The sequence below is a fragment of the Agrilus planipennis genome, unplaced genomic scaffold, assembly GCF_000699045.2.
Source record: "Agrilus planipennis isolate EAB-ADULT unplaced genomic scaffold, Apla_2.0 scaffold3, whole genome shotgun sequence".
In the NCBI taxonomy this organism is placed as follows: domain Eukaryota; kingdom Metazoa; phylum Arthropoda; class Insecta; order Coleoptera; family Buprestidae; genus Agrilus; species Agrilus planipennis.
Genome location: NW_020442460.1, coordinates 144,626 through 159,101, shown reverse-complemented (window position 1 = coordinate 159,101; position 14,476 = coordinate 144,626). Strand labels below are relative to the sequence as shown.

Below are 14,476 nucleotides of genomic sequence, written 5' to 3'. Positions count from 1 at the left end.
TATATTTCTTAGTTGAATTGACTTCCAGCACGAATTTTATAAAACAATACTTAAAATGTTAAGATGTCGTTTTAGTCAGAACCAAATTTCAAGAATATTCCGTGTTCCGAAAATGTAATATTATAAAAATAAATATTTTTCTATTGAATTGTATGTAGGTGTGTAGTTATTCGTACATTTATGTATTCTTGACTAAATCTTTACTGTAGCTTGTAATGTTGAAGGATAAGTAACTGTTTTATTCTAATCCATGTAGATATAAACTGCAGGTAATGATAATTAAGCATTTAACGTCTTAGTAAATTTTAACCAAAATGTATCATTTTATATACTTAATATAAAAGTTATTATATATATATATACGTTTAATTACTTAAGTAATTATACCTAAATAAAGTCTTCTACACGAAATCGGAGTTTTATTCAAAAAAACTCAACAGTGCACTTGATGGCTTAGAATTGTTTGAGCTCCTCAACAGTTCAGAAAATTTAAACATAACACTTAAAAAAACGCCATTTTTGGCCTCTTTGAGAGTATTACAACATGTTGGAGTAAAAGAACAAAATAAATAACGATAAGAGAAAATAGGTACAATATTTCTGTCTGAGGAATCCTTTGTCATTGAATCAGAATATCTGGTCTCAAAATTGTGTTAACACACACGAGAATTTTGAAATATCTTGATCTCAAAATTGAAATGTTGCAATTTGGCTTTTTTAATGAGCAATAAACTTTAACATTAAATTAAATGTGATTAGGTATCCAATTTTACCATTTTTCAAACTAGTTGTATGCTAATCACCAGCAGGTAATTGGTAATTTTTATAGAATTTTAAATTGCTTACTACAGCTCCAATTGGTTTACAAACTATCCAAATTTTGTAGCTAAAGTAAAAACCAAAAGAAGTAAGAANCAAGGGGATTATTATTATTATAAGCTTTTTCATTTTACCGAGAGTTTTTTCATACAGATTTGCCTCATCGAGCCCCAGGTAGATTTAATTTAAGTTTATATATATGTGATAGGTTTGCCTCTTAAGACCCATTTGAAAACCCATAAGGCAATCCTCATTCTAGTATCACCACTTTTTTGGTGGGATTTTCATGAGGAATCTACGGGGAAATCTCTATATCAGCATGGCCCGTATTAGCCACATGAGGCCCACACGCTACGTGGGGCATCCCCCCTATAAATTGTAGTCGGGATTAAGTCGGAAGTACATGTTCGATTGCCTACTTACTCTCGTGGTTCTGGGTCCAAAATTTACTCTTATAATAATAATAATATAAGTACCTACATATTTAATGCAATAATTGACGAGTGCAGAGGAACGAAAATAATAAAGATGATATCTACCCAAAGAAGAGAACATGAAAAAATTATAGTTTATGGGTTCCTATTTTTTTTTTACCAAGAATTAAATGTAGATACACCCCTGGTGTAAATCTTCATTAAAAATGCAAGAAAGTCTGTTGTAAGTATGTTCGTTTATTTTATTTTAATAACTCGGGTCCCGCATCGAACTTTGCTTTGTGTGCTACTAAAATTGAAACCAAATCGTGCAGATGAGCATTGCTAAAAATAAATAAAAAATACCGTCTACGGACTTTAGGGCTTCCACATGTCTTTAAAAGGATCATTTTCAGTTTAGGCCATACGTAGATGGGTATTAGGTTTTTGCGGGGCTTGAATTCAGAATAAATTCGATAGTTAATTAGATTACTAGTTTCTAAGAAAACTGGGTGTGTAACAATAGAACGTCGAAAAATTACAATCTTCCATAATTCAGGATGTCGTCTAATATGATGACGGCAGCAAGACCAGATGAGTAAATAACGATATTCCCGCATTGATGATAACAGGAGAAAACGTAAAGTCATTCGTGGCAAAAATTGATTCCTACATTTCCAAATTGATAATTTCTGGAATGATCTTATAATGTAACCTTTTTAACCCCCACAGAAGCGCGAAGTCGCTGCCATCAAGGTTATTGTGTTTAAAAAGTCTTAGACTTATAGCGGTATTTATTCTTTAGATTAGGAGATTTAGAACGCCTCCTTCAAGATGTGTTCATACCCTCCTTTGACTTTTTCACCCCTAATGAAGACAGGGTCTGCATAAAGTACTATGTAACCGAAAGCGTCAATAAAAATAAAAGCGTGAACAATAGTTTGGTCGAAAATATAATATTTGGAACTATAAGGGTTCCATTTTACCCATGCAGCTACAGAACCGTAAAAAATTGGAACTCCAAAGTGTTTATCTAAAATGTTGGAGTTACAGATACTTTTGAATACTGTAATATAAACGATGAAATCCAACACTACCACTATTATATGATAAACTACATAATTTTGAAATATTTCTCTCTTATAGTTTAGAATTGGTAGATACCTATATCAACTATTTCGGTAATTATCCAGAATTGGGGCTCCAGACCAAAATCGCTCCAAAAATTCTTTCATCGTTTCTCCCCCGCTTTCTAATATCTTACTCTATTATGTACAATGACCAGAAATCGATGATAAATTTTTTGGAGCGATTTTGGTTTGGAGCCCCAATTCTGGAAAATTACCATTACTTCCACAGTAGCAAAGTCTGCTAGAAACACTGAAATAGGTAACGCTAAGAAGTATAGTGTGTAGGCTGGTTGTTCTCTACCTGTTTCTGCCTGAATTTACCTGCAGTGGGCTGGGAATAAAAACAAAGAGGCATTAGACAATGAGTCGGACGAACGGACGGACGTGAAGGCAGGGTATCTGCAAGTATACCTTTTATTATACCAACTCTACTACCAGGTTCTATAGCCAAGCAACCAACCGAGTGGTGGCCCATGGTGTTCAACCTTGGCTCGTTATTTCTTTCCAATTTAAAGTCACTTCTGTTTAAGGCCTACGCCTGGCTCTAATGCATTCCATTATTCCCTTTTATACATCTAGGCACCCGCGGCTCCGAAAACTCGTCTGAAAGGACCCCCGGACTCGTCGGATTTCACCGAGCGCGCCCGACACACAGCCGATCCGGAGGAGTTCCGTACACAGATCGTCCCCCTCGAGACTGTGGCAGTAAAGATCGTGAGACTCTAGCGTTACGAGGAAGTGCGGTCCGACATTTCCAACTCTGTTTATTATTAAAAGTATCGGTTAAATAAAACGAAAACATTACGATTCCGTTGCGACGTACAATTCACTCGCTGTACGAAATAAACTGATTGATCGACAATTCCTGCTGCTATTGTTGTTGTGGTACTCGGGGACATTTCTTGACGGTGCAATTGATGATAACGGTTTTTTTTGTGAAGCTTTTTGAGTGCTTTTCGAGCCTAGAAAATGTGATAAGTGAGGGAGTGAGAAAAGGGTTTTGTGTGTGGTGAAGTTTTTCTATCTACTAAACGGAATTGGTAAACGTAAAGTGTGGATGGATTACTAAAGATCATAATCACATTCAAAGGTAAGAAACGTTGGTCTCTGGGAATACGGTGTTTGCGACGGTTATAAATCGGGCAACGACCATACCGTCATAGCAGTACTAGAAGATTATTCCCCCTTTTTCTTTGTCTTATAAAAGGACATACATGGGGATCTACCAAAGTATTTGGGTGTAGTACTTTATTTGAGCCCAAAGGATTATGTTTCAATTAACACAAGACGGAAAGGCGTATCATCGTCTATGGGTTTTGAATTTTTGAGAAGCTCGTCAGAAACCTAAAACTTACTGTTACCCCTTTCTATGAAATATCGAGTTTCACAATTAACTTTTATAGTATTTAAATGTTTTTGCCTTTACAATTACATCTATTATCGGAACTGTTGAAATCCAAATATCCAGCAACTATAACTGACCTTGTGTAGGTTTTATAAAAAGCTTAGTCCATGCGTTTTGTTTTGCCTGAGCTTCTTGTGCTTTTAATTCTTACGCAATATCATGTCAAGTATTGGGTATAGTCGGAAGCTCACATAGGTACCCAGTTTGCTTCAAGCTTTTTTACATACCTAACCCAATTGGAGGGTCTAGTAAGACTTTGGTCAGTTCATCCATTTCAATACTTTCAATATTGTGAGTGAGATAATGAAAGGTTCTGGTGGAGTAAAGTTTTTGTTTTGGATAACAGTAGGTTCGTCGTGTTCATCTAGTTATAACTGAAACCTACACACTGGTCTCGTGAAACAAGGCATATTATTTCTTCAAAAATAGTAATAATGGGTGTAAATAGTTTACAAAACATTTGAGTCTTAAACGTTTAGTGTCTTTTTGAAAATGCTTGGATCTTGTAATGGTGTAAACTTTAAGGATCTTTCCCAACACTAACTGGGTATTGGTTCTTCTACACTCTACAGTTTGCAGTTTCTAGAGTTCGGTCTTTACAGTCTTATATTGGGTACCCTCCTGAGATCACTATATCGAAGTCAGTTCAGTTATTGATCGTTTCTTCCAGAAATAACATCCTTAGACACGCCTGAGTTAAAAATGTTTGTCTCTGAGTGTCTCTCAATTGAAATCTGGTCTCCACATTCCGTATGTTCCTTTTGAAATCTCTTATCTTTTTCTGAACTGTGAAAGTAGCAATTTAAACGAATCAGTAAGTCCATTGTCCTATTGCAATCTTTTTGTAAACAGTTTTCTTGTAATTTACCTTGTTTTGCAAAGGAATTATGTTTGAGTAAGTGTATCATAACTTGGAGATGGAGATGGATGGAGGTGTAGCCTCTCTACCGTTTAATTACTCCTTTGTAAATTATAACCTGCACATTTGTAAATTATTTCTTTTGATAAAATCTAGGCACCTTTGTAATGGTATTGCCGATGTTCATCGTATCAAATCAGCTACATCCTTTCAAGCTTTAGATTCTACCTTAGTACCATATTCTCCTCGTAAACCGTAATCAGTCTGCACACTCCTTACAACGTAGATATTATTCGAGCTTGATTGGTTTAACCCATATCTCATGCAATGACTAATATTGTTCTATTCAAATTGAGTGCTCTCGCAATTTCTTTTTCTCGATCAACATGATGGCCAAATTACTTACCCAAAAAAATTTCACTTCCTAACCGAATGGTGATAAAAAGTAGAAGAGAATCAACATGTGCTCACATGCGACATTTTTTACATTGAAATATTATTTGAGTTATATGACAGGTTCACCCTTGGTCCATCATCATCATAAGGTCGTCAGTCCTTCGACTAACTGGACATGCATCTACACTGTTTCATATCCTGAGCTAATCATTGCATTTTCATAAAACTAGAACATCCCACATCCTTAACTATTTGTGATCCAACGTAGGTTTATCTCAACTCCTGTTTCTGCTTCTGATATGTCTCTGACTAGCTCTTCATGCCTGAGAAGGTGTCCTGCCAATCTATCTTGCCTATTTCTTATTGATTTCCATAGAGTCCTCTGTTCTCCTATTCTTTCTAATACCTCTTCATTTCTAACCTTCTCTATTCACGGTATCCTCATCATTCGCCTGTAACACGACATTTTGGTCCATGCGAAGAAAAAGCTGACAACGTCCCTTCTTTCAATCTCCAATATTCTGTTCTCTGCTTACTTTCTCACTAACTTATTGAGACTTTATTGATATATTATGTGTATAAGTATTATTCTACCTTTAATCTTAAGAACAATTCAAGTTCTTGGTCAGTAATTTATCGGAACTACTATCTACTGCCTTGAATTTTATTATCTGTGGGTACTTTTATATGATTAATCTAAAACACACGAGTGAGTTGTCCAAATCGTTTCTCCTGTGCTTGCCAGTCGGTGCTTATTTTTGAATTTCATTACTTTTACTGATAACATATGTCGTACCCAAATCTGCTGTGTATTTGGGGTATCAAATGCCTGTATCTTTTCTGGCACGTGTAACGCAAAACATTGTAAAATATGAAAAAGGATTGCAGCTAATTTACAAGTATGGTTATTAATTTATGTATTTTTGTGGCGAGGTTTCAAATATTTACTTTTGTAACAGTGCACTTATTAAAACGCCGATTTATTCACTTGCAAAGTGTATAAAGGCTTGTTCGAATTGTGCCTAATCATCAGTTTACAAAAAGTGGAACTTTATGTAGAAAAGGTGGATGATTCCTAAACAATTCCTCCAAATGACTTCCAACTGGTATGCGATTCCAAAATTTGGCATCTGTTAGGTGCAGGTCACTGCCTTGAAGATCTCTTGGAAATTATGAATTACACAACGATAACGGTTTGCAAGTATAAATGAGAAATAGGCTCATAAAGTACCATTGATGGCCATCGCCTACACTAGTTTAAAAGTAAGAAAACCTACACGAGCATTGTTCTAAACGTTTCAATGACGGTACTCGAACCAAGCGTGATAATTGACGCATCTCTATGAGGGTGGAAACAGTTTTGCTTGTACTTGGATATTTATTATATGGTGGTACTAGACACTGAAAATATGCAGGTGAAAAATGTGCTATTGGAAAGTGAAGTTAATTAAACTTTTTGAATGTAGCAAACAAACATCGAATAGGTGCAGGTTCAGGCTGTGTAAATTTTGAACACAATCGATCAATAAAACAGTGCATTATAAACAACTGGATGAAAAATTATTATTACTGCGAACTGCATATACTCCTTTCGCTGCATGGTGTTTGTTCAATCAGTTAAGCTAATAATAAAATACGTGTTCGAATCTGACATTTGCAATACGCACATAACTGTATTAAAGGGCTTCCAGTTGTATGTTATCGTACTACCTATGCTTGAGAATGCTTAATTTAGAAATTGGATGAAAATGGATGACTAGAGCATCGTTTTGGACGGTGGGCGCAGCGAAAAAGAAGAAAAGAGTTAGAAGCGTTCTAAATGTGGTGTTACAGACGAATGATGAGGATACCGCGGATAGGAATGAGGACGTATTAGAAAGGGTATGAGACTAGATGGTGCTATGGAAGTCAATATGAGATAGGGAAGATCGGCTGGTAGGGCTTGAATGGCTAGATAGAGATATTAGAAGCAGAAACACGAGTTTAGAGAAATGGAGGTAGACCTACGTTAGATTATTGTTTACAAATAGTTAACCGTGGTAGTATGTCCAATCAGTCTTAGCACTGACGACCCTATGATGAAGATGCTTGATTTCTTCCAAAGGAGGGATAATTGTAGAATTTATTGTGTATCTACTTTCTCCTAATAGGAAAAAAATCTTCAGACAAATCACGTCATCTAAAGATAGTGTATTCAAGAGAGGCATTTAAATATCGTGATTAGAACAAAGTCACTGGATTGCAATTGTGAAGTGGCGGAGGTATGAAGATTTGAGGAGCTACATCAGAAATCTTTGGAACCATGGAACAATTACAGTGAAACTATGCATCGTACGAAGATGAAAACTTATTGTACCATGAAAAAATGTCCAGAAATACGATCGCTTGGCTCAAAGGGGACTAGGGATGCACTGAAATTCTTTTTGAAGTCATACTTCTTTTGGCACATTGAGATTAAAATTATACCATGCAATGAAAATTGCCCGCTCAGTATGCAACGGAAGTGGTGTGGCAGCACATGTCTGAAGTTGCGCGCGCAATGAATAACCATCAACAGCAAATGTCAGCTGCGATTCAAAGCATTGTTTAAATAAATACACAATTATTTATTCGTTACTTAATTATGGATCTGTAAATACATAGAAGCATAACTTCTATCGCGTGTACATAGACATCTTCACTTTTTTAATTATGTAAGCATACAATTTCGTTAAGTTTTCGTTAAATAATTGTAAGTTTGTTATGGTGAGCGTTCGAGAATATCTTGAGCTCATGATTCAGCACCGTCAGATAAATTGCGACTGTTGACGAAAGGATGATTTCTTTTGGTTATTAGAGAGACACTAATACCACTTCCGCAAAGGGAGCCAGGAATAAATTCGCTTTATAGGTATATATATATTCGCCTCTACGATGGAGCGGATGTTACGAATGGTTCGAAAGGGAATGAAAGACAAAGGAAAATACGTTGTTTATGTTTGCATGAATACCTGTGTGCGCGGGCCGACGAGCGAAAATTGGAGCAGGTTAAGATAAAAAAGGAATCTGTTATAAAGTACTTATTATTAAAATAGAAATGAAAACAGAAACAAAAAGGAGAGACGATTTGTGGTTCGTCGCGTCAACGTAAAATAATGCCGATATCAAAATCTACAAAAGTACAGTAATACCTGTAACACTTTTATTTGATGTATCTAAAACAATTGTTTTATCTTATTTGGTCTCTTAATAGAGGGTGACTCTAGAAATAGTACATGAAAATTTAATTTCCAGTCGGAATGGTGATGAAAAATAGGAGATGATTAACATATTGTCTGACATTTTTTACACTAAAATATTATTACTGAACACAAAGCGTTTTGAGTTATGTGACAGGCTCACTTTTGGTCCATCATCATCATAAGGTCGTCGGTCCTTAGACTGACTGGATACGCACCTCCACTCCTTTCTATCCTGAGCAAATCTTTGCATTTTCCTAGTTTATTAGTTTCCCTAGATGCGTAATATACCTAGTAATAATATTATGCGTCAGGCCCCCCCTTGGTCTACGCGAAAAAAGGCTGACTATGGCAGGGAAATGCGAAGATTAGCTCAGGATAGGAAAGAGTGGAGGTGCGTGTCCAATCAGTCTTGGGATTGACGACCTTATGATGATGAAATGTAGGATTCTGCATCATTTTACTGATAGCATGACTTCATTGACATATTATGTTTACCTATGGGTATCTTTGATCTTAAAAACAGTTGAAGTTCTTCGTCAGTAATTTATTGGAGCCACTATCTACTTCCTTTAATCCTATTATCTGTGGGGACTTTTGAATGATTAATCTAAAACACACAAGTGAGTTGTGGAAATATTGGCTATATGTCTAACAATTGTTTCGCCTCATTCGTTCTCTTAACAGAAGCTGACTAGAAATAGTACATGAAAATTCAATTTTCAAGCCGAATGGTGTTGAAAAATAGGAGAGATGTGATCTGAGAGACATTCTTTAGTAGTTTCCCTAGTTGCTTAATATATCTAATAGTAATATTATAATGGAACTCGAGGCGTTTTGAATTATTTGACAGGTTCATCCTTGGCCCATACGATCGCTAATATTTTCTTCTTTGCTTACCTACTCACTAACTTATTGAGACTTCATTGACATATTATGTGTGTCTACAGGTATCTGTGATCTTAAGAACAGTTGAAGTTCTTCGTCAGTAATCTGTGGTACTTTTGAATGATTAATCTAAAACTCATATCTGCAATAATTGTTTCGTCTCATTCGGTCTCTTAATAGAAGCTGACTCTAGAAATAGTACATGCGTACGTCTAATTTTTATGCCTACAATAGGCAAGTTCATTTGGAAAAACCGTAGGTAATGTCTGTAATAGCTTTAAGTACAGGATTATTTAAACGTGTCGTTTATCGTTTGTTACATTTATAAATTGAAATTCACAGCCTTTTGTACTTGAGACAATGTAGTAAGTAAATAATAATGAAATATTTACTGGCGGTTTACTTATTGCAAATCGGTATTTACCTAGTACATTGTTTTTTTCTTGCTTGTCTATCTACTAATGATTTTAGGGAAGCGTCTCGAGAAATACTGTTTCCAGTTTAGTGTGTTTTCATGATATGTATGAGGGCGGTTCAATAAGTACCCGTGTTAGACATGAAGACACTTTTTTTTAAAATTGGTTTTTTTATTTTTTAACAGTCCCCTTTTAGAAAGATACACTTCTCCCAACGAGCCTGCCATTTTTTTTACCCCTTCAAAAAATAAGATTTGTCGAACTCTCCAAAATCCCCTCCTGTCTCGGCACCTTCTTTTCCGTCAAATGCATCCGTGTCTCCTTCAATTTTTTATCGAAGCGGTCCAACAACTCACTGTAGTATTGTCCAGTGATCGTTCTTCCTTTTCCTAAAAAATCCGTAAAATGATTTCTTCGGTAACAACGTTTGCCAGGCTTCCTGGTCGCTCCTATCAAAAACGGATCTTTGCCCACGTTTAAATTCGTTGAAGTAATATCTAACTGTGATCGTAGATGGCGAAATGTCTCCATAAACAGCACCCAACTTTGTTTTCATCTCCTCGCATTTTTTCCCATCCAAAAAACAAAAAGCGAGTTACCGAACGATACTGCTCTTTTTCCATCTCAGCGAAAATAACGAAGCACGTCTCAGTCGAATGGCTGCCAAATCCAAACTAACCTATCAATCAGTCTGAAATTCGTTTTGGCGTAATTTGATAGATGGCAGCACACGATGACAACACCAATTTCCCTCAGGAACGTCCTCCGTCTTCAAACACGGGTACTTATTGAACCGCCCTCGTATCTCTTGATGGATCAGTGTTCGATCTTTATTACTAAAGGAACTCAAACAAAATCAATACGTGCAATGCTAAAATGATTATTGATTTCTTGTGGTCTGATCGTCGGTTCAACTTATGAAATATTACTTATGTGTATCTTAAGAATTTGAACACTGCTTCGATAATATTGCAAGTGTACACATGAAAAACTTTATCGTACCAATTAAAAGCGTTTCTCTTAATTAAAGAATCGTAATTAAAATCGTTAACATTTTGACGGATCATTGCTATTTGTAATTACCATATTTATGATTGATTCTGTGCCTGCCTCTTTCTCGTCCACTCTTATTAAGCAGGTTCTATGCTTATTACATCACACTAGTTAGGATTGGATCGTTTTCCTTTAATCACACTGAACTTCTAAAGATTTATGTTCTTTGCCTCTCTGCTACTATCGTACATGGACCTGTACCAACTGTCAAGCTTCTGCCCAATTGGTTAACTGCTTCTGTATCTCTCTCTTCTCTTGAAACGTCCGTTTGGTAACGTAACTCGCAAAAATTTTCATTATCAGAATTTTGACATAAAACAGGTAAAAAAAAAATGAAGATTGGAAAACTTTGGCGGTTGTTGTTGTTACTTCAGTCCCTGAAGAAGGTGACCTTGTTACCGAAAAGTGCTTCGGACAACTACAGTGTCATGTTTTGGCGTTGAGGTTTTGTGCTGTTTTGTTTGTTCTATAAAGCAGGTGAAGTTTATCCAGCTATCTTCCTCCTTCATACATAATAAAAGTGTTTCTTGACAAGCCATAACAATAATTGTAAATATTATTATCTAAAAATCGGAAGTACATTCATTAATCAACGAATTTTTTAGTCCAATACAAATTAGTTCTGTTACTTTGTTGAAGATACAATCATTCAACAAAGTGGTCGATTGTACAAATATTCAAATCCATCAACACAGTAAGCAGATATGGGGAAAATTAATTCATCGAAAAGAAATGCTTCAATACTGTACATGTGATGGTATACCATGAGATAATTGTCTGTAAATTGGCCCATAGCTGGACATTTACTGATATGATTAGCAACAAAAATTTTCTTTCTAATCTAGTAGCTTGATTTTTGTCTACAGTGATTAATCATAATCGGTAATATCCTGTCGAATAATATATCGCCTATCAAAATAGCTGTCACCACAACTCAAAATATGCAGTTACATTAAATACTTACATTTAGGCACTCGTGAGTGTAGTAAAAAAACAAAATTACTGATAACAGTGTCAATATTGCAAAGAAAAAATAATGGGAACGTTTTGCCTACAAAAGTGTTATGTTTGGCATAATTTAGCCACAAAGGTGTCACTTACAAATTATGTAGTGCCTTTAAAAGTACTAAAAAAAAAACGTACCCAGTAAGGGATGCAAGTAGAAGTAACGTACCCAAGCAGGTGTTTCGTAGTGTTGTCGGAAATAAGCTGCTGTAAGATTATCCAAATGCCTGCCCTTGAAGTGGTTAGGCCTGTTTGAGTAGAACAGGTGTATATATGTACATGTATCTGTGTACTTGTATATTAGGTACCTACCAACATATCGAGATCGTGTGGGATATTCATTATTGCTCTAGGTGTTTGAATGAAAAATGTTTTTGTTACTTTCCCGAGCGGAGGTTTAAAGTAAACCAGAAGTTTGTTGTGGTGTGGTGTTAATGAAGTTATTCATATACGAAGTATGTATGGTTGGGACGTTCAAAATTGGCACAGTCCGCAATGAAACTGTCGCATTTATTTTCTTCTTTTAACTTACTAACTAGACTAGAGCGATTGCTGACAGAACTCCTATTTTTACTCACGACTGATCTTGTAGGGAATATCGTAAACGTAGAAAAGAGATGTCAGGTAGGAGTTGCAGCGGGCACAAATAAAGAAAGGGGAATAACATTACTTTTCGTTTTAAGAAGTTAGAGATATGCCCCTTCCCGTTATTAGGATGCGTCGTAGCATAATTCCAAATTCAATTATATTTGTCTGCGGAGCTCATTTCTCCACCGATGATCGAGCGAGTACTAAACAAAAGTGTACAGTACCATTTGCAAAATTATTCAAACTGTCTCGTTAAAATTTAAGAATATGCTTTTATTTAAAAGCATACTGAGCCAAAAATAATAACAAGTGAATTAACTTAACGTTCTACACACCTATAAACCTTTTGCTTTGTTTTCTATTGTTGATTAATATACATTTTTGTTTTAAGAAATTGCTAAATATTTTCGTCTAATACTGTACAGTTCCAACCGATCTCCTAAGATCGCCCATCGAGAGCGCTGCTCGTTCAAGCTTGTTCCAACTATTTCTGTCTTTCTCACGCCTAGTGTGTAGTCTTTCTATCTTAGCGCAGATTTCTTCAAGGTCACAATTCTAACAAATTGAAATGGACTACTCCAGTTAACGTGTAACAGAAAGAGATGCAGGCAAGTAGAATTTGAGCATATTGCCAGGATTGGACTTTAAAGAAACTTCGACATTCTCAGGGATTTGAGAAAGCAAAGACGATTGCTTAAAGATATAATTCCAATCAGGCAGTTATAAAGCCGATCCTGATCTTTTACGTACCTAAGCAATCTAATCGATGCACCGCTTAGTATTATTTGGTTATCTTTCTTCACTTTGTCCGTACTACTCATGAAGCATTTGCTATCTTAAGAAGGAAGTGAAAACAAAAAGGAAGATATATTCATTCTTTAGATTTTTATTTTCCCAACTATACTTGCACGTATATACCAATGCTTCTTTTTTCTTCGTCCATATGTACCTTACCAGAAATCAGACTCATATTAAGGAATTCAATTGCCCTAAATACGGTTTGGTCTCAATTATTGTAATGTCTCTATTGTTTTTTACTATAGACGAGTGTTTAAAATAAAAATAGTGACTGACTGTTCTGTTTAAATAAAGTTGTAAGTACGAGGTATCTACTAATTGTAAACCTGAGCATTGTCAAGTATTCTTCATTGAAGAATTATCTAAGCATTTATTGTATATTTTAAAACTTAATGGAAATGGTGTTTTGGTAAAGTATCAAACACAATGGTTTTGTAGAAACAGAAGTCTATTCCAGGTAGCGGAATTCAGTTCTTATAGGTAGTAAGCAGAATAGCCTATTCTAGAATCCGACGGATAACGTGCATGCTATGAAGGTCTAACGTCTCTTTTCAAAGATGGTGTTTCGGGGGTATTAAAAAACGAAAGAGAAAAATCAAAAGAATACGTACGATTGGCAAAATACTAGGACACACACTTACTTAGCCTATTGTTGTTAATCCAAAGAATATTGTTTCTTCGTTGGGCAAAATTTTCTTTGATGTTTGTTTGTACCATTTTTCAAATATAGAATTTTGGAAGTAACACACCCTATGACATTACTTTTTCTCAATTTTTTTAATAATGTGATGCTTACTAACTCAAATTTGTGCAATAATTGATACTCGTAAACTCATGATTTTTTTAGGGGCCTATTCTCGTAGACGTTAGTAATCACTACTCAATATTTAGGCAGTAATAAGTGTGTTTGTATGAATACTGACAAAGATAGAAATTCAGCGGAAACGAATCGAATAAGAAGTAGATTATTGATAAGTCTGTTGACTAGACTATAATAATAAATAAATAATGAATCCGTTTAAGACATTTGTAGCATCATATCTGTAGGGAGTTACTCTTAACAGGAATTGTCATATCAATCAATCATTATCAATAGTATTAAGTTCTTCTAAGACACGGTTAATCTATGAATTGATGCTGTTTTGACTCGGGTCTAAAGGTTATAGTATGTTTGAGTTGCTTCCTAACGTTTCACTGGTACAAGTTGGGAGTTTCTTCAGAGGTTCTTCCATCTCCAATGCTGTGAGTGCGGACTCCGGACTCTTGGAGGACTTCTGCAGAATGCGATTTCGTGATGTTATATTATGCATAACGTAAATCCATCCATTTTTAACTCCCTCTATCCCACCCCCTACGCAATAGGACCGTAACTCGTGGCCTGACCTCTTTCGTGTTACTACTTCATCATTACGTAACGCGTGCATTGCAATAAAAGTTTTAGGTTTTTAAAGTATTTTATTAAAACAAACATTAACTCTCTACTACCCC

At 35.6% G+C, this 14,476-nt stretch overlaps 1 protein-coding gene across 1 annotated transcript in view; it reads left to right on the top strand.

Annotated features, from left to right (window-relative positions):
* Window positions 1-3,043: 3,043 nt before the first annotated feature.
* Window positions 3,044-14,476, top strand: part of LOC108737835 — a 133,468-nt gene continuing 122,035 nt past the window's right edge. Inside the window, exon 1 of the mRNA XM_018470953.2 lies at window positions 3,044-3,452. The gene's annotated coding sequence lies outside the window, so the exon portion shown is untranslated. The remainder of the gene's footprint in view (window positions 3,453-14,476) is intronic.